At 40.7% G+C, this 17319-nt stretch overlaps 9 non-coding genes across 9 annotated transcripts; all 9 read right to left on the bottom strand.

The window, feature by feature from the left end:
* Positions 1 to 5563: 5563 nt before the first annotated feature.
* Positions 5564 to 5635, bottom strand: trnaw-cca. The gene has a single exon. It is a non-coding gene; the product is annotated as a tRNA-Trp (tRNA).
* Positions 5636 to 6719: 1084 nt separating this feature from the next.
* Positions 6720 to 6791, bottom strand: trnaw-cca. The gene has a single exon. It is a non-coding gene; the product is annotated as a tRNA-Trp (tRNA).
* A 1926-nt stretch (positions 6792 to 8717) lies between these two features.
* Positions 8718 to 8789, bottom strand: trnaw-cca. Its single transcript has one exon. It is a non-coding gene; the product is annotated as a tRNA-Trp (tRNA).
* A 1084-nt stretch (positions 8790 to 9873) lies between these two features.
* Positions 9874 to 9945, bottom strand: trnaw-cca. The gene has a single exon. It is a non-coding gene; the product is annotated as a tRNA-Trp (tRNA).
* Positions 9946 to 11026: 1081 nt separating this feature from the next.
* trnaw-cca lies at positions 11027 to 11098 on the bottom strand. The gene has a single exon. It is a non-coding gene; the product is annotated as a tRNA-Trp (tRNA).
* A 1085-nt stretch (positions 11099 to 12183) lies between these two features.
* On the bottom strand, positions 12184 to 12255 carry trnaw-cca. Its single transcript has one exon. It is a non-coding gene; the product is annotated as a tRNA-Trp (tRNA).
* Positions 12256 to 14181: 1926 nt separating this feature from the next.
* Positions 14182 to 14253, bottom strand: trnaw-cca. Its single transcript has one exon. It is a non-coding gene; the product is annotated as a tRNA-Trp (tRNA).
* A 1087-nt stretch (positions 14254 to 15340) lies between these two features.
* trnaw-cca lies at positions 15341 to 15412 on the bottom strand. The gene has a single exon. It is a non-coding gene; the product is annotated as a tRNA-Trp (tRNA).
* Positions 15413 to 16493: 1081 nt separating this feature from the next.
* trnaw-cca lies at positions 16494 to 16565 on the bottom strand. Its single transcript has one exon. It is a non-coding gene; the product is annotated as a tRNA-Trp (tRNA).
* Between the last annotated feature and the right edge of the window lie 754 nt (positions 16566 to 17319).

Below are 17319 nucleotides of genomic sequence, written 5' to 3'. Positions count from 1 at the left end.
TTCTATTGATCTTGATGGTTCTGGCTCACAGGCAATAAAAAAACAAATACAGTTTCACAGAAAATGTGAATATTAAATCAGACCAAAGGAATTGATTTTGGATTCTGAAATGTTTTGTTACACAATCATGTGACGAACATTTGTTCAGCAGACAGCTACTGAGACCCTCCACAAGCAGGGAGAGTTGCAGAAAAAGTAAAGTCAGTGAAAGGTGTTGAGGGATTGCTCCAGCCTTGAGAAGGCTGGACAGAACAGAGCAATCCAGAAAAGGTTAAGAATTGGGACCAACATGTTCACATTGTGGACAGAGAAGACAGATGGTTTGAGAGAGGGGTGAAGGAAGCCGTTTACGTAAAGCGAGAAAAAACAACTTTAAACAGAGGAGGAGGACTCAGGTTTCAACTTTCAGAAACTTACAACACAGCTGTAGGTTTGATTCCTGCCAAGTTTCACTAAATTTACACCTCCATGCATGTGAGCACAACATTCCTCCTGCGAGCCAGGTTAACGAGGAGCCTAACGAGGAGCCTAACGAGGAGCCTAACGAGGAGCCTAGCGACTCCATTGTTGGAGTTCCAGGTGAATCTACAGGTGAATTTAAGCTCTAACGAGGCCTGCAGGTCTATAAAGCTGGAACTTCTCACTACTGCAGACATTTTGAACTGACAAAAATTCCTGGATGGGAAGAGAAATGTCTTCAGGTCTACCTGAACATAATTTTACTATTTACAAAGCATGAACCACGGCATAAGGAAATAAAAACAGACTCGTGTTAAATTGTTAAATGCAGATGCGCTGCAGGCTTTCTCTCATTTTACACTGAATGCTGTTAAGCTTTGTCTCTGAAGAGCCATCCTTCCATCATTGCTGCTGTCTGACTTTCACACTTAGAGCTGCTGGCGAGTCAGCACTAAATCCAAGCTAAAAAATGTTTTCACTTCAGTTAAACAGAGGGATACTCAAGACATATGTAGGACACAGCTAAATGTGTTTACAAGAAAAATAAATAAATATGTTTACAAGTCAAGTCTAAACGTCTGTGGACACTGGGTCATATCTTACTCATTTCATTAATGTTTCAAATCCAGATCACCTTCTCTGGTGAATCTGGATGCTGCTGTTTGAGTTCATTTTTCTTTTTTTCTTTTTTTTTGTTTGCATTGGAACAAAGTGCAGAACAAATTAGTATGTTTATCTTTTAAGCAAAAGAAAAGTTCAACTGGAACTCAAGTGTCTGGGTGCTTGTGTTTACCCAGCCTTAATGCATGCAGACGCCACCAGGGAGCGGGCCAATCAGGAGCCGGAAAATCCTCCCTCCATTCAGCGAGTCCTTTGACAGATGGCTGATCAGTATGCAGAGCACACACACCCAGCCCTCCTCCACCTCTGCAGCACTTCTCACTTCATTTCTCCGTCATGCTCGGCTGGTCCGTCTGCTCGCTCAGGTCTGCAGCGCCTGGAAATGAATGAGCGGTGGCAGAGATTTCAGGGGGACGGACGGCTTTAGAGGGGAATGGCGAGGAGAGGAGTGGAAGGAGACAGCTGCAGTTTCTGTGCTCCCACAGCACACAGTCACACAGCCGATTAGGCATTTTTCTGGGATATGGAGACAGGGATCACCACTTTCTTCTCTTCTGAGGAGATTTGTCCAGTTTCTGAATCCCGTTTTAGGAGAAAACAACTTTGGGATCACATAATATGATCTGTTTACCATCAGAGGATAAACATGTCGAATTTCGTTTACAACAAAGAGTCATTTTTATCCGTCTGATGGAAAGTGGTAAATAACATGGTAAACATGCAATTTGATAATTACAGCAGATTAGAACCATGTTTTATGAGGCAGTGAATTAGGAAAAGGTGGTGAATTATGAACTCAATATTTTCATCACTGAAAACAAATTGGGGGAAAAAAGAATAATGGATATTAAAAAGGCAATCAGGTGTGTTCCTTTTAGGAGTATAAGTAACTGACGACCCATCCTACTAAATAAAGCATGAAGTAAGACAAATACCAACACAGTAAACATAGTTAAACACAAGAAAGTTTGTGAAATAAAGATGACTGCAACAAAAGTACAATCTAGCAATTAAAACCAGTTCATCACAGGAGAAATCACCTGCCTTACTGTCATATTTCCGGGCTTTCCACAGGTGGAACAGGTAAACTCCATGCAGAAAGACCCACAGCTGGGATTTGAACCCAGGATATTTTAGCTAGTGATGCAAGTGTTACCAACTGGACCAGCATCCAGCCTTAACTGTGCAGATCAACTACAATAAAAAAGCCCACAAGTCAAGTTGATTATTCATTGTGAATATTGCTGTATTCTCAATGTTCATACCTTTTAATGAAAACTTTCCCACTTTTTCTATGAATAACTGGTCTTTTGTTTTATTCTAATTATTTCCCTTTACCTAGTGAGGTCAGGTGGAAATAAAATGTAGAGAAATAATTACTATGATTAGTAATAATTGCTGTGACTTTCTCCTGCATTGTTTACATTTTGATTGCTTTACTTTTAAATTCAGTTCCTCACCTTATACTGTATTTTAAATCTACTGTAAATTACAAGCTGTATTCTTGCACAAATGCCCTTGCACAATCAATTCTGCACATACAAATGTTTTTTAAAAAAATACTCACCTGTACACTGTGACTTCTCCTGCATTATCTACATTTAAATTGTTTACTTTTAAATCACTGCTGCACTTTATACTGTAATTTAATTTTTACTGCAATTTACAAGCTGTATGCAACAAAATTTCGTTCTGTACGCACTCTGTGCATACAAAATGACAAATAAAGTTGTCTAAGTCTAAGTCTAACAAATACTATTTGTAAATATTATGTTGATAAATGTTATTTTTTGATATACATGCAAAATCTTCTTGTTTTTTGTGATAGAATTGTTGCTGGGACAGATTAATCCTTCAGAAGTTATTTATGGTAGATTTTAATTATTAAAGTGATTAAGCATGATTGAAAATGAGTTTTAATTTAATTTAAAGTAATGATAAAATCTGCCATCATTGTGAAACATGGTTATTGGTTAATTTAACATCATTTATAAGCGTCTGTGGGTTTAATTCTGAGACGTATACTGTCTGTGTTTTGCTTTTAGAAAGTTATGTCTGTTATAAGTGGATAAATAGTCAAACACTTTTCTACCCCGACGTGATAAAGTTCTCATGCTTTAAGAGTGAAAACCTTTTCCTCAATCTAGAGACCTCTTTGTTTATGTTTCCTATGAGTGTGAGTTAAATGCTGACATTTTTTTCCCCCACTGAGAGTTGAAGCAACAGGACCTTGAAGATCACACGTCTCATTTCTCCAAGGTAATTTAAATGCAGCGCGGTCAGAGCGGGGAAACAGCCAAGCCTGAATCTGAAAGCCACAACAGTTTTCCCATCCAAACAAGAGCCACTTAACCCCCGACACAGCGCCTCAGGAGAAAACACCTACACAGCCATAAACACACCAACACTGGAGATCAGTGACGCCAGGACAGAAACATCCAGTGGGTTTCAGTTTCTTGTCAAAACTCTGTGGTACAATATGATTCAGGATAAAACAGCCTGTCTGGCTTTATAAACAGAAACAGACCATAGTTTTAATGTTGTCCTTTTTATTAAAAACTGCAGCATATAACCTATATATTCTTTGATGGGATTTTGTGCCTATTATCCTGCAAAGTTACTTTATTATCCTGCAAAGTCTACTTTATTATCCTGCAAAGTTTAATTATTATCCTGCACAGTTACTTTATTATCATGCAAAGTTTACTTTATTGTCCTGCAAAGTTTACTTTATTATCCTGCAAAGTTTAATTATTATCCTGCACAGTTACTTTATTAACCTGCAAAGTTTACTTTATTATCCTGCAAAGTTACTTTATTCTGAAATCCACTGCAATTCACTGAAATTCTCAAGCTGTATGCAAACGAAATTTCGTTCTGTACGCACTCTGTGCATACAAAATGACAATAAAGTCTAAGTCTATGGGCATGCTTTAAACTAATACTGTAAATCTACACAGAAATCAAAGTGAGAAGAGAAAATGTGTAACATTGAAATGCTTTCAATAAAAAGGAGAAAAAATGAGTAGGGAATAAAACAGGTCATCACATCATTAAGTGAAGTAGATACCTGGTTTTCAAACATTTTTGCCCAAACAGGAACCAGCTGGCTGCATTTTCTAAGGCCCACAATTTTTCCAGCACCTTCAGTCCTCTTGTCTCCTGTTTAACCCAGATCTCCTTTCTGTTTGTTTTCATGGCGTAGTTCACAGCGACCAGGGTCAAGGGTGGACGAGGGGAACAGTGAGGAAGAGTAGGGGGGTTCCCAGGGTGAGTCGGGGCCACCGGGTGAGTCTGAGAAGGCAAAACAAGCTTCTGAGCTGGAAGAGGGAGCGACAGAGCCTTAAAAGCTGACAGCCGTTTGGTTGTTCAGTCTGGAGGATTTCAAAATAAAAGTAAGCTGACTGACAGTCGCTGTGTGGGCTGAGCTGGGGGGGGGGGGGGGGGGGTTCACAAGAAACACAAGGCTCCACTTTAAAAGTTCAAGAAGTCTTAGAGAGTTAGAGAAAACTTAAAATCAGTTTTTGTTTAATCAAATGTGAACATTTATAAGTGGATATAAGCAGAAAACAAACATTTATCCAAAAACACTGAAACATAATAAGATGTAATTAAAATGGTTTGATTTACAAATCACAAAGCAAACATAAATTCCCATTAAGTGCCCATATTCTGCAGCTGGCTATACACTATACAGAGCCAGCTGATCAGAAACCAAGGTATAGTGCTGAGGAAACTTGAACTATTTTGCATAGTCTAATACCTGCGTACATAACTCCTGTGGTTATGTACGCCGGTGGTTCTGAAGCCAGATACGTGAAGCCTTGTGTCTGAGAAGCAATATGTCACCTTCCCCCTCAGTTTGTTTGCTGGTTAACTTAAATCAGGGGTTCCCAAACTTTTATTGGCCGCGAACCCCCTTCTGTGTCCCAACCGGGTTGACACCCTCAACATCTTAGAGAAAAAAATAAATATAAGAAATGGCAGCTTCTAAATCTGAGTCTGACGCACAATTTATGCCGCAAAAAAAAAACAAAAAAACATGACGGGCGAATCAGCGACCGAGCGACCCAGAGAGAGAAGTGGTAAAGCGGCACAGAGTAACAATAACAGAGTGCGGCATTATTAATAAGAAAAATAAAATGTTATTTTCTGATTGTTTCACAGCAGTTACCTTAAGCAGGTAAACACGCCTATAGCAACACACATCATAGCTCCCCGCAGCACCACCTCTCGTTTCCCTGTTTCTGTCTGAATATGCGCTAAAACGGCATCTTTAAAAATAACTGCATCTGTCAGAACAGATTGTACTGTATAAGTGTAGAGCCTACATTGATTTCTTGAATGTTTAAAATAGCATGAGTAATAAGAAATAGTTGCTTCATTAGGGGGAGGCAGCTACTCCCAATACTTTCACACAGGCCAAGCTTCAGCTCAGACTACTTGAGAAACACATCGTCATCCACAAAGAGCGGAAATTAATTGACCCTGACGTGATTTGAACACGCAACCTTCTGATCTGGAGTCAGACGCGCTACCATTGCGCCACAGAGTCTGTGTTGCACTTGTCCAAAAGTGCAGGGTGAACCGTTGTCAAAGACCAAAGATATATCGGGGCTTCAAAGCATGACACAGAAACCGCACGCCGTTGTGGGATACCTGTGCATCCGGAAACTGGCTTCTGCATGTTTATATAGCCTTCATCCAAAACGCTGTCTTTGTTTTCTGCTTTTAAAAAGCTGAAACAGTGTCAAAAAGTGGCTTTGTCATAACCTGTACCACTCATTCACATGACCGTTTTGGGAAAAAGAACAGTGGATTGAGATTTGTAAGTTAACCAGCATGGAATCAAAACCGAGGAGCTCGGATCTGTGATCTAACAAATAGATTCCCAATGTACTCTGCATGGCAGCCGTGCGAAGACCAAAGCTCACTTTCCAAACCGTATGCGGATACGTGTGTGTTGACGGCATTTTCAGACTGGTAAGTGTGAATAAAAGCTTGTTGTGCTGTTTCATATTTAGCTTTTAGCAGGCGCTAGCCTAGCAAGTTAGCAATAACCTAGCCAGCTGAGGGCACCAGACAAAGTGAAAGTAATGATGAAAATTCCTTGAGCCCAAGTAAGTCTCTTTTATTTGTGTGATCGAGTAAATAAGTTTCCTTTTGCAACAGCTTTGATCAAAGACAAGTTGGAGTACTAGATTTTTTGGTAAACACAGCATCTTTCTCGCAGAGTGACCACACAGTGTTCTAAATTAGATTCGGACATGCTAGCATGGCAGCACAGAGTCTTCATTGAACGTTGTTGGTTCTTGAAGTTGAGATAATGTTGGTGTAAAATGTACAAAATCTGTCATAAAAGCAAGAAGTCAGTAAATTTTAAGTGGCCTCAACAAAAAGACTGTGTTGCTTGGTTTAAAAGAGCTGGCTGTGTACATACTAAGGTGGTGGTTGTAGCTTAAGTTTAGAAGGTCAATTATTGTAAAAGTGTAGAGCCTACATTGATTTTTTGAATGATTAAAAACAAATGTTTATTTCGTTAGGAGGAGCCAGCTACTCCCATTGCTTTTACACAGAACAAGCTTCAGCTCAGACTACTTGAGAAACACATTGTCATCCACAAAGAGTGACGATTTCTTTGACCCTGACGTGATTTGAACACGCAACCTTCTGATCTGGAGTCAGACGCGCTACCATTGCGCCACAGAGTCTGTGTTGCACATGTCCAAAAGTGCAGGGTGAACCGTTGTCAAAGACCAAAGATATATCGGGGCTTCAAAGCATGACACAGAAGCCGCACGGCGTTGTGGGATACCTGTGCATCCGGAAACTGGCTTCTCCATGTTTATATAGCCTTCATCCACAACGCTGTCTTTGTTTTCTGCTTTTAAAAAGCTGAAACCGTCTCAAAAAGGGGCTTTGTAAAAACCTGTACCACTCATTCACATGACCGTTTTGGGAAAAAGAACAGTGGATAGAGATTTGTAAGTTAATGTTAGGGGGTAATAGGATAGAGGCTGGTTCTTTTAAGGTTTTAACAGCCAACAAGATGGTGTATCGGTCAGGATACAGGTAGTAGGGTAATGAGGCTCGCACTCCTTTAACTGTTGCCGTCAGCAGGGTTTATTCCGCTTCAAATTCCACTTCAATACTCAGTGTTGCCAACAGTCTGCAATAACATATGAATTGCCATTAGGCCAGATATATATTGCAACAGTAGAAGTTTAAACCAAATAAACTTAAACATATCCAAAAAAGGCAAACTTAAACATCAATCTGTGGAAATACATTTCCCCAGCATATTAGATATAATTCTAATTATGTAAATATAGCATCACTTGGCTTAAATACTGCAAGAACTTAAAGTGAGCACAGTTTCAATGAAACATAATAAACAGACGTTTTCTAGCTCAAATTATTATGAGTAGCTTTTGGCGCCATCATGTGGTCAAATAAATAAACTACGCCTTGGCGTCAGCCGGCAGCGCCCCGATCACAACATGCACACATGACGCACAACCCCCGACGCAGCGCACACGCAGCGAAAATCCAAACCGTAAGTAAACAGTTTTAACATAAACTTATGAAGACCAACGAAACTGTTAGGTGTAAAATACTTCTGTGTGTAATCAACAAACCAAGCACCGAATGTGGTAACTTACGTTCATTCATTAACTTAACACTCGGAGCATCGATAGTTCTAACTGCAAACAGCCGACATGCTATGAAGTTAACCGGAAGTAGCAGATAGCGCCCTGAACTTACACCTACGTCACTTCCTGATAGCAGCCGAACCAACATCATAAACAAAGAATGTCTGAGCCTTTTATACAGTTAACCAGCATGGAATCAAAACCGAGGAGCTCGGATCTGTGATCTAACAAATAGATTCCCAATGTACTCTGCATGGCAGCCGTGCGAAGACCAAAGCTCACTTTCCAAACCGTATGCGGATACGTGTGTGTTGACGGCATTTTCAGAGTGGTAAGTGTGAATAAAAGCTTGTTGTGCTGTTTCATATTTAGCTTTTAGCAGGCGCTAGCCTAGCAAGTTAGCAATAACCTAGCCAGCCCAGGGCACCGGACAAAGTGAAAGTAATGATGAAAATTCCTTGAGCCCAAGTAAGTCCCTTTTATTTGTGTGATCGAGTAAATAAATTTCCTTTTGCAACAGCTTTGATCAAAGACAAGTTGGAGTACTAGATTTTTTGGTAAACACAGCATCTTTCTCGCAGAGTGACCACACAGTGTTCTAAATTAGATTCGGACATGCTAGCATGGCAGCACAGAGTCTTCATTGAACGTTGTTGGTTCTTGAAGTTGAGATAATGGTGTAAAATGTACAGAATCTGTCATAAAAGCAAGAAGTCAGTACATTTTAAGTGGCCTCAACAAAAAGACTGTATTGCTTGGTTTAAAAGAGCTGGCTGTGTACATACTAAGGTGGTGGTTGTAGCTTAATTTTAGAAGGTCAATTATTGTAAAAGTGTAGAGCCTACATTGATTTTTTGAATGACTAAAAACAAATGTTTATTTCATTAGGAGGAGCCAGCTACTCCCATTGCTTTTACACAGAACAAGCTTCAGCTCAGACTACTTGAGAAACACATTGTCATCCACAAAGAGTGATGATTTCTTTGACCCTGACGTGATTTGAACACGCAACCTTCTGATCTGGAGTCAGACGCGCTACCATTGCGCCACAGAGTCTGTGTTGCACATGTCCAAAAGTGCAGGGGGAACCGTTGTCAAAGACCAAAGATATATCGGGGCTTCAAAGCATGACACAGAAACCGCACGGCGTTGTGGGATACCTGTGCATCCGGAAACTGGCTTCTCCATGTTTATATAGCCTTCATCCACAACGCTGTCTTTGTTTTCTAGTTTTAAAAAGCTGAAACCGTCTCAAAAAGCGGCTTTGTCATAACCTGTACCACTCATTCACATGACCGTTTTGGGAAAAAGAACAGTGGATAGAGATTTGTAAGTTAACCAGCATGGAATCAAAACCGAGGAGCTCGGATCTGTGATCTAACAAATAGATTCCCAATGTACTCTGCATGGCAGCCGTGCGAAGACCAAAGCTCACTTTCCAAACCGTATGCGGATACGTGTGTGTTGACGACATTTTCAGACTGGTAAGTGTGAATAAAAGCTTTTTGTGCTGTTTCATATGGAGCTTTTAGCAGGCGCTAGCCTAGCAAGTTAGCAATAACCTAGCCAGCTGAGGGCACCGGACAAAGTGAAAGTAATGATGAAAATTCCTTGAGCCCAAGTAAGTCTCTTTTACTTGTGTAATCGAGTAAATAAATTTCCTTTTGCAACAGCTTTGATCAAAGACAAGTTAGAGTACTAGATTTTTTGGTAAACACAGCATCTTTCTCGCAGAGTGACCACACAGTGTTCTAAATTAGATTCGGACATGCTAGCATGGCAGCACAGAGTCTTCATTGAACATTGTTGGTTCTTGAAGTTGAGATAATGTTGGTGTAAAATGTACAGAATCTGTCATAAAAGCAAGAAGTCAGTAAATTTTAAGTGGCCTCAACAAAAAGACTGTGTTGCTTGGTTTAAAAGAGCTGGCTGTGTACATACTAAGGTGGTGGTTGTAGCTTAAGTTTAGAAGGTCAATTATTGTAAAAGTGTAGAGCCTACATTGATTTTTTGAATGATTAAAAACAAATGTTTATTTCGTTTGGAGGAGCCAGCTACTCCCATTGTTTTCACACAGAACAAGCTTCAGCTCAGACTACTTGAGAAACACATTGTCATCCACAAAGAGTGATGATTTCTTTGACCCTGACGTGATTTGAACACGCCACCTTCTGATCTGGAGTCAGACGCGCTACCATTGTGCCACAGAGTCTGTGTTGCACTTGTCCAAAAGTGGAGGGTGAACCGTTGTCAAAGACCAAAGATATATCGGGGCTTCAAAGCATGACACAGAAGCCGCACGGCGTTGTGGGATACCTGTGCATCCGGAAACTGGCTTCTCCATGTTTATATAGCCTTCATCCACAACGCTGTCTTTGTTTTCTGCTTTTAAAAAGCTGAAACCGTCTCAAAAAGGGGCTTTGTAAAAACCTGTACCACTCATTCACATGACCGTTTTGGGAAAAAGAACAGTGGATAGAGATTTGTAAGTTAACCAGCATGGAATCAAAACCGAGGAGCTCGGATCTGTGATCTAACAAATAGATTCCCAATGTACTCTGCATGGCAGCCGTGCGAAGACCAAAGCTCACTTTCCAAACCGTATGCGGATACGTGTGTGTTGATGGCATTTTCAGAGTGGTAAGTGTGAATAAAAGCTTGTTGTGCTGTTTCATATTTAGCTTTTAGCAGGCGCTAGCCTAGCAAGTTAGCAATAACCTAGCCAGCTGAGGGCACCGGACAAAGTGAAAGTAATGATGAAAATTCCTTGAGCCCAAGTAAGTCCCTTTTATTTGTGTGATCGAGTAAATAAATTTCCTTTTGCAACAGCTTTGATCAAAGACAAGTTGGAGTACTAGATTTTTTGGTAAACACAGCATCTTTCTCGCAGAGTGACCACACAGTGTTCTAAATTAGATTCGGACATGCTAGCATGGCAGCACAGAGTCTTCATTGAACGTTGTTGGTTCTTGAAGTTGAGATAATGGTGTAAAATGTACAGAATCTGTCATAAAAGCAAGAAGTCAGTACATTTTAAGTGGCCTCAACAAAAAGACTGTATTGCTTGGTTTAAAAGAGCTGGCTGTGTACATACTAAGGTGGTGGTTGTAGCTTAATTTTAGAAGGTCAATTATTGTAAAAGTGTAGAGCCTACATTGATTTTTTGAATGACTAAAAACAAATGTTTATTTCGTTAGGAGGAGCCAGCTACTCCCATTGCTTTTACATAGAACAAGCTTCAGCTCAGACTACTTGAGAAACACATTGTCATCCACAAAGAGTGATGATTTCTTTGACCCTGACGTGATTTGAACACGCAACCTTCTGATCTGGAGTCAGACGCGCTACCATTGCGCCACAGAGTCTGTGTTGCACATGTCCAAAAGTGCAGGGGGAACCGTTGTCAAAGACCAAAGATATATCGGGGCTTCAAAGCATGACACAGAAGCCGCACGGCGTTGTGGGATACCTGTGCATCCGGAAACTGGCTTCTCCATGTTTATATAGCCTTCATCCACAACGCTGTCTTTGTTTTCTAGTTTTAAAAAGCTGAAACCGTCTCAAAAAGCGGCTTTGTCATAACCTGTACCACTCATTCACATGACCGTTTTGGGAAAAAGAACAGTGGATAGAGATTTGTAAGTTAACCAGCATGGAATCAAAACCGAGGAGCTCGGATCTGTGATCTAACAAATAGATTCCCAATGTACTCTGCATGGCAGCCGTGCGAAGACCAAAGCTCACTTTCCAAACCGTATGCGGATACGTGTGTGTTGACGGCATTTTCAGACTGGTAAGTGTGAATAAAAGCTTGTTGTGCTGTTTCATATTTAGCTTTTAGCAGGCGCTAGCCTAGCAAGTTAGCAATAACCTAGCCAGCTGAGGGCACCGGACAAAGTGAAAGTAATGATGAAAATTCCTTGAGCCCAAGTAAGTCTCTTTTACTTGTGTAATCGAGTAAATAAATTTCCTTTTGCAACAGCTTTGATCAAAGACAAGTTAGAGTACTAGATTTTTTGGTAAACACAGCATCTTTCTCGCAGAGTGACCACACAGTGTTCTAAATTAGATTCGGACATGCTAGCATGGCAGCACAGAGTCTTCATTGAACATTGTTGGTTCTTGAAGTTGAGATAATGTTGGTGTAAAATGTACAGAATCTGTCATAAAAGCAAGAAGTCAGTAAATTTTAAGTGGCCTCAACAAAAAGACTGTGTTGCTTGGTTTAAAAGAGCTGGCTGTGTACATACTAAGGTGGTGGTTGTAGCTTAAGTTTAGAAGGTCAATTATTGTAAAAGTGTAGAGCCTACATTGATTTTTTTGAATGATTAAAAACAAATGTTTATTTTGTTTGGAGGAGCCAGCTACTCCCATTGTTTTCACACAGAACAAGCTTCAGCTCAGACTACTTGAGAAACACATTGTCATCCACAAAGAATGATGATATCTTTGACCCTGACGTGATTTGAACACGCAACCTTCTGATCTGGAGTCAGACGCGCTACCATTGCGCCACAGAGTCTGTGTTGCACTTGTCCAAAAGTGCAGGGTGAACCGTTGTCAAAGACCAAAGATATATCGGGGCTTCAAAGCATGACACAGAAACCGCACGGCGTTGTGGGATACCTGTGCATCCGGAAAGTGGCTTCTGCGTGTTTATATAGCCTTCATCCACAACGCTGTCTTTGTTTTCTGCTTTTAAAAAGCTGAAACCGTCTCAAAAAGGGGCTTTGTAAAAACCTGTACCACTCATTCACATGACCGTTTTGGGAAAAAGAACAGTGGATAGAGATTTGTAAGTTAATGTTAGGGGGTAATAGGATAGAGGCTGGTTCTTTTAAGGTTTTAACAGCCAACAAGATGGTGTATCGGTCAGGATACAGGTAGTAGGGTAATGAGGCTCGCACTCCTTTAACTGTTGCCGTCAGCAGGGTTTATTCCGCTTCAAATTCCACTTCAATACTCAGTGTTGCCAACAGTCTGCAATAACATATGAATTGCCATTAGGCCAGATATATATTGCAACAGTAGAAGTTTAAACCAAATAAACTTAAACATATCCAAAAAAGGCAAACTTAAACATCAATCTGTGGAAATACATTTCCCCAGCATATTAGATATAATTCTAATTATGTAAATATAGCATCACTTGGCTTAAATACTGCAAGAACTTAAAGTGAGCACAGTTTCAATGAAACATAATAAACAGACGTTTTCTAGCTCAAATTATTATGAGTAGCTTTTGGCGCCATCATGTGGTCAAATAAATAAACTACGCCTTGGCGTCAGCCGGCAGCGCCCCGATCACAACATGCACACATGACGCACAACCCCCGACGCAGCGCACACGCAGCGAAAATCCAAACCGTAAGTAAACAGTTTTAACATAAACTTATGAAGACCAACGAAACTGTTAGGTGTAAAATACTTCTGTGTGTAATCAACAAACCAAGCACCGAATGTGGTAACTTACGTTCATTCATTAACTTAACACTCGGAGCATCGATAGTTCTAACTGCAAACAGCCGACATGCTATGAAGTTAACCGGAAGTAGCAGATAGCGCCCTGAACTTACACCTACGTCACTTCCTGATAGCAGCCGAACCAACATCATAAACAAAGAATGTCTGAGCCTTTTATACAGTTAACCAGCATGGAATCAAAACCGAGGAGCTCGGATCTGTGATCTAACAAATAGATTCCCAATGTACTCTGCATGGCAGCCGTGCGAAGACCAAAGCTCACTTTCCAAACCGTATGCGGATACGTGTGTGTTGACGGCATTTTCAGAGTGGTAAGTGTGAATAAAAGCTTGTTGTGCTGTTTCATATTTAGCTTTTAGCAGGCGCTAGCCTAGCAAGTTAGCAATAACCTAGCCAGCCCAGGGCACCGGACAAAGTGAAAGTAATGATGAAAATTCCTTGAGCCCAAGTAAGTCCCTTTTATTTGTGTGATCGAGTAAATAAATTTCCTTTTGCAACAGCTTTGATCAAAGACAAGTTGGAGTACTAGATTTTTTGGTAAACACAGCATCTTTCTCGCAGAGTGACCACACAGTGTTCTAAATTAGATTCGGACATGCTAGCATGGCAGCACAGAGTCTTCATTGAACGTTGTTGGTTCTTGAAGTTGAGATAATGGTGTAAAATGTACAGAATCTGTCATAAAAGCAAGAAGTCAGTACATTTTAAGTGGCCTCAACAAAAAGACTGTATTGCTTGGTTTAAAAGAGCTGGCTGTGTACATACTAAGGTGGTGGTTGTAGCTTAATTTTAGAAGGTCAATTATTGTAAAAGTGTAGAGCCTACATTGATTTTTTGAATGACTAAAAACAAATGTTTATTTCGTTAGGAGGAGCCAGCTACTCCCATTGCTTTTACACAGAACAAGCTTCAGCTCAGACTACTTGAGAAACACATTGTCATCCACAAAGAGTGATGATTTCTTTGACCCTGACGTGATTTGAACACGCAACCTTCTGATCTGGAGTCAGACGCGCTACCATTGCGCCACAGAGTCTGTGTTGCACATGTCCAAAAGTGCAGGGGGAACCGTTGTCAAAGACCAAAGATATATCGGGGCTTCAAAGCATGACACAGAAACCGCACGGCGTTGTGGGATACCTGTGCATCCGGAAACTGGCTTCTCCATGTTTATATAGCCTTCATCCACAACGCTGTCTTTGTTTTCTAGTTTTAAAAAGCTGAAACCGTCTCAAAAAGCGGCTTTGTCATAACCTGTACCACTCATTCACATGACCGTTTTGGGAAAAAGAACAGTGGATAGAGATTTGTAAGTTAACCAGCATGGAATCAAAACCGAGGAGCTCGGATCTGTGATCTAACAAATAGATTCCCAATGTACTCTGCATGGCAGCCGTGCGAAGACCAAAGCTCACTTTCCAAACCGTATGCGGATACGTGTGTGTTGACGGCATTTTCAGACTGGTAAGTGTGAATAAAAGCTTGTTTGTGCTGTTTCATATGGAGCTTTTAGCAGGCGCTAGCCTAGCAAGTTAGCAATAACCCTAGCCAGCTGAGGGCACCGGACAAAGTGAAAGTAATGATGAAAATTCCTTGAGCCCAAGTAAGTCTCTTTTACTTGTGTAATCGAGTAAATAAATTTCCTTTTGCAACAGCTTTGATCAAAGACAAGTTAGAGTACTAGATTTTTTGGTAAACACAGCATCTTTCTCGCAGAGTGACCACACAGTGTTCTAAATTAGATTCGGACATGCTAGCATGGCAGCACAGAGTCTTCATTGAACATTGTTGGTTCTTGAAGTTGAGATAATGTTGGTGTAAAATGTACAGAATCTGTCATAAAAGCAAGAAGTCAGTAAATTTTAAGTGGCCTCAACAAAAAGACTGTGTTGCTTGGTTTAAAAGAGCTGGCTGTGTACATACTAAGGTGGTGGTTGTAGCTTAAGTTTAGAAGGTCAATTATTGTAAAAGTGTAGAGCCTACATTGATTTTTTTGAATGATTAAAAACAAATGTTTATTTCGTTTGGAGGAGCCAGCTACTCCCATTGTTTTCACACAGAACAAGCTTCAGCTCAGACTACTTGAGAAACACATTGTCATCCACAAAGAGTGATGATTTCTTTGACCCTGACGTGATTTGAACACGCAACCTTCTGATCTGGAGTCAGACGCGCTACCATTGCGCCACAGAGTCTGTGTTGCACTTGTCCAAAAGTGCAGGGTGAACCGTTGTCAAAGACCAAAGATATATCGGGGCTTCAAAGCATGACACAGAAACCGCACGGCGTTGTGGGATACCTGTGCATCCGGAAACTGGCTTCTGCATGTTTATATAGCCTTCATCCACAACGCTGTCTTTGTTTTCTGCTTTTAAAAAGCTGAAACCGTCTCAAAAAGGGGCTTTGTAAAAACCTGTACCACTCATTCACATGACCGTTTTGGGAAAAAGAACAGTGGATAGAGATTTGTAAGTTAACCAGCATGGAATCAAAACCGAGGAGCTCGGATCTGTGATCTAACAAATAGATTCCCAATGTACTCTGCATGGCAGCCGTGCGAAGACCAAAGCTCACTTTCCAAACCGTATGCGGATACGTGTGTGTTGACTGGCATTTTCAGAGTGGTAAGTGTGAATAAAAGCTTGTTGTGCTGTTTCATATTTAGCTTTTAGCAGGCGCTAGCCTAGCAAGTTAGCAATAACCTAGCCAGCTGAGGGCACCGGACAAAGTGAAAGTAATGATGAAAATTCCTTGAGCCCAAGTAAGTCTCTTTTATTTGTGTGATCGAGTAAATAAATTTCCTTTTGCAACAGCTTTGATCAAAGACAAGTTGGAGTACTAGATTTTTTGGTAAACACAGCATCTTTCTCGCAGAGTGACCACACAGTGTTCTAAATTAGATTCGGACATGCTAGCATGGCAGCACAGAGTCTTCATTGAACGTTGTTGGTTCTTGAAGTTGAGATAATGGGTGTAAAATGTACAGAATCTGTCATAAAAGCAAGAAGTCAGTACATTTTAAGTGGCCTCAACAAAAAGACTGTATTGCTTGGTTTAAAAGAGCTGGCTGTGTACATACTAAGGTGGTGGTTGTAGCTTAAGTTTAGAAGGTCAATTATTGTAAAAGTGTAGAGCCTACATTGATTTTTGAATGATTAAAAGCAAATGTTATTTCGTTAGGAGGAGCCAGCTACTCCCATTGCTTTTACATAGAACAAGCTTCAGCTCAGACTACTTGAGAAACACATTGTCATCCACAAAGAGTGATGATTTCTTTGACCCTGACGTGATTTGAACACGCAACCTTCTGATCTGGAGTCAGACGCGCTACCATTGCGCCACAGAGTCTGTGTTGCACATGTCCAAAAGTGCAGGGTGAACCGTTGTCAAAGACCAAAGATATATCGGGGCTTCAAAGCATGACACAGAAAGCCGCACGGCGTTGTGGGATACCTGTGCATCCGGAAACTGGCTTCTCCATGTTTATATAGCCTTCATCCACAAACGCTGTCTTTGTTTTCTAGCTTTTAAAAAAGCTGAAACCGTCTCAAAAAGCGGCTTTGTCATAACCTGTACCACTCATTCACATGACCGTTTTGGGAAAAAGAACAGTGGATAGAGATTTGTAAGTTAACCAGCATGGAATCAAAAACCGAGGAGCTCGGATCTGTGATCTAACAAATAGATTCCCAATGTACTCTGCATGGCAGCCGTGCGAAGACCAAAGCTCACTTTCCAAACCGTATGCGGATACGTGTGTGTTGACGGCATTTTCAGACTGGTAAGTGTGAATAAAAGCTTGTTGTGCTGTTTCATATGGAGCTTTTAGCAGGCGCTAGCCTAGCAAGTTAGCAATAACCTAGCCAGCTGAGGGCACCGGACAAAGTGAAAGTAATGATGAAAATTCCTTGAGCCCAAGTAAGTCTCTTTTACTTGTGTAATCGAGTAAATAAATTTCCTTTTGCAACAGCTTTGATCAAAGACAAGTTGGAGTACTAGATTTTTTTGGTAAACACAGCATCTTTCTCGCAGAGTGACCACACAGTGTTCTAAATTAGATTCGGACATGCTAGCATGGCAGCACAGAGTCTTCATTGAACGT

The sequence above is a fragment of the Fundulus heteroclitus genome, unplaced genomic scaffold (assembly GCF_011125445.2).
Source record: "Fundulus heteroclitus isolate FHET01 unplaced genomic scaffold, MU-UCD_Fhet_4.1 scaffold_36, whole genome shotgun sequence".
In the NCBI taxonomy this organism is placed as follows: Eukaryota; Metazoa; Chordata; class Actinopteri; order Cyprinodontiformes; family Fundulidae; genus Fundulus; species Fundulus heteroclitus.
Note: the sequence above shows the minus strand (reverse complement) of the source record. Positions and strands in the feature narration are given on the sequence as shown.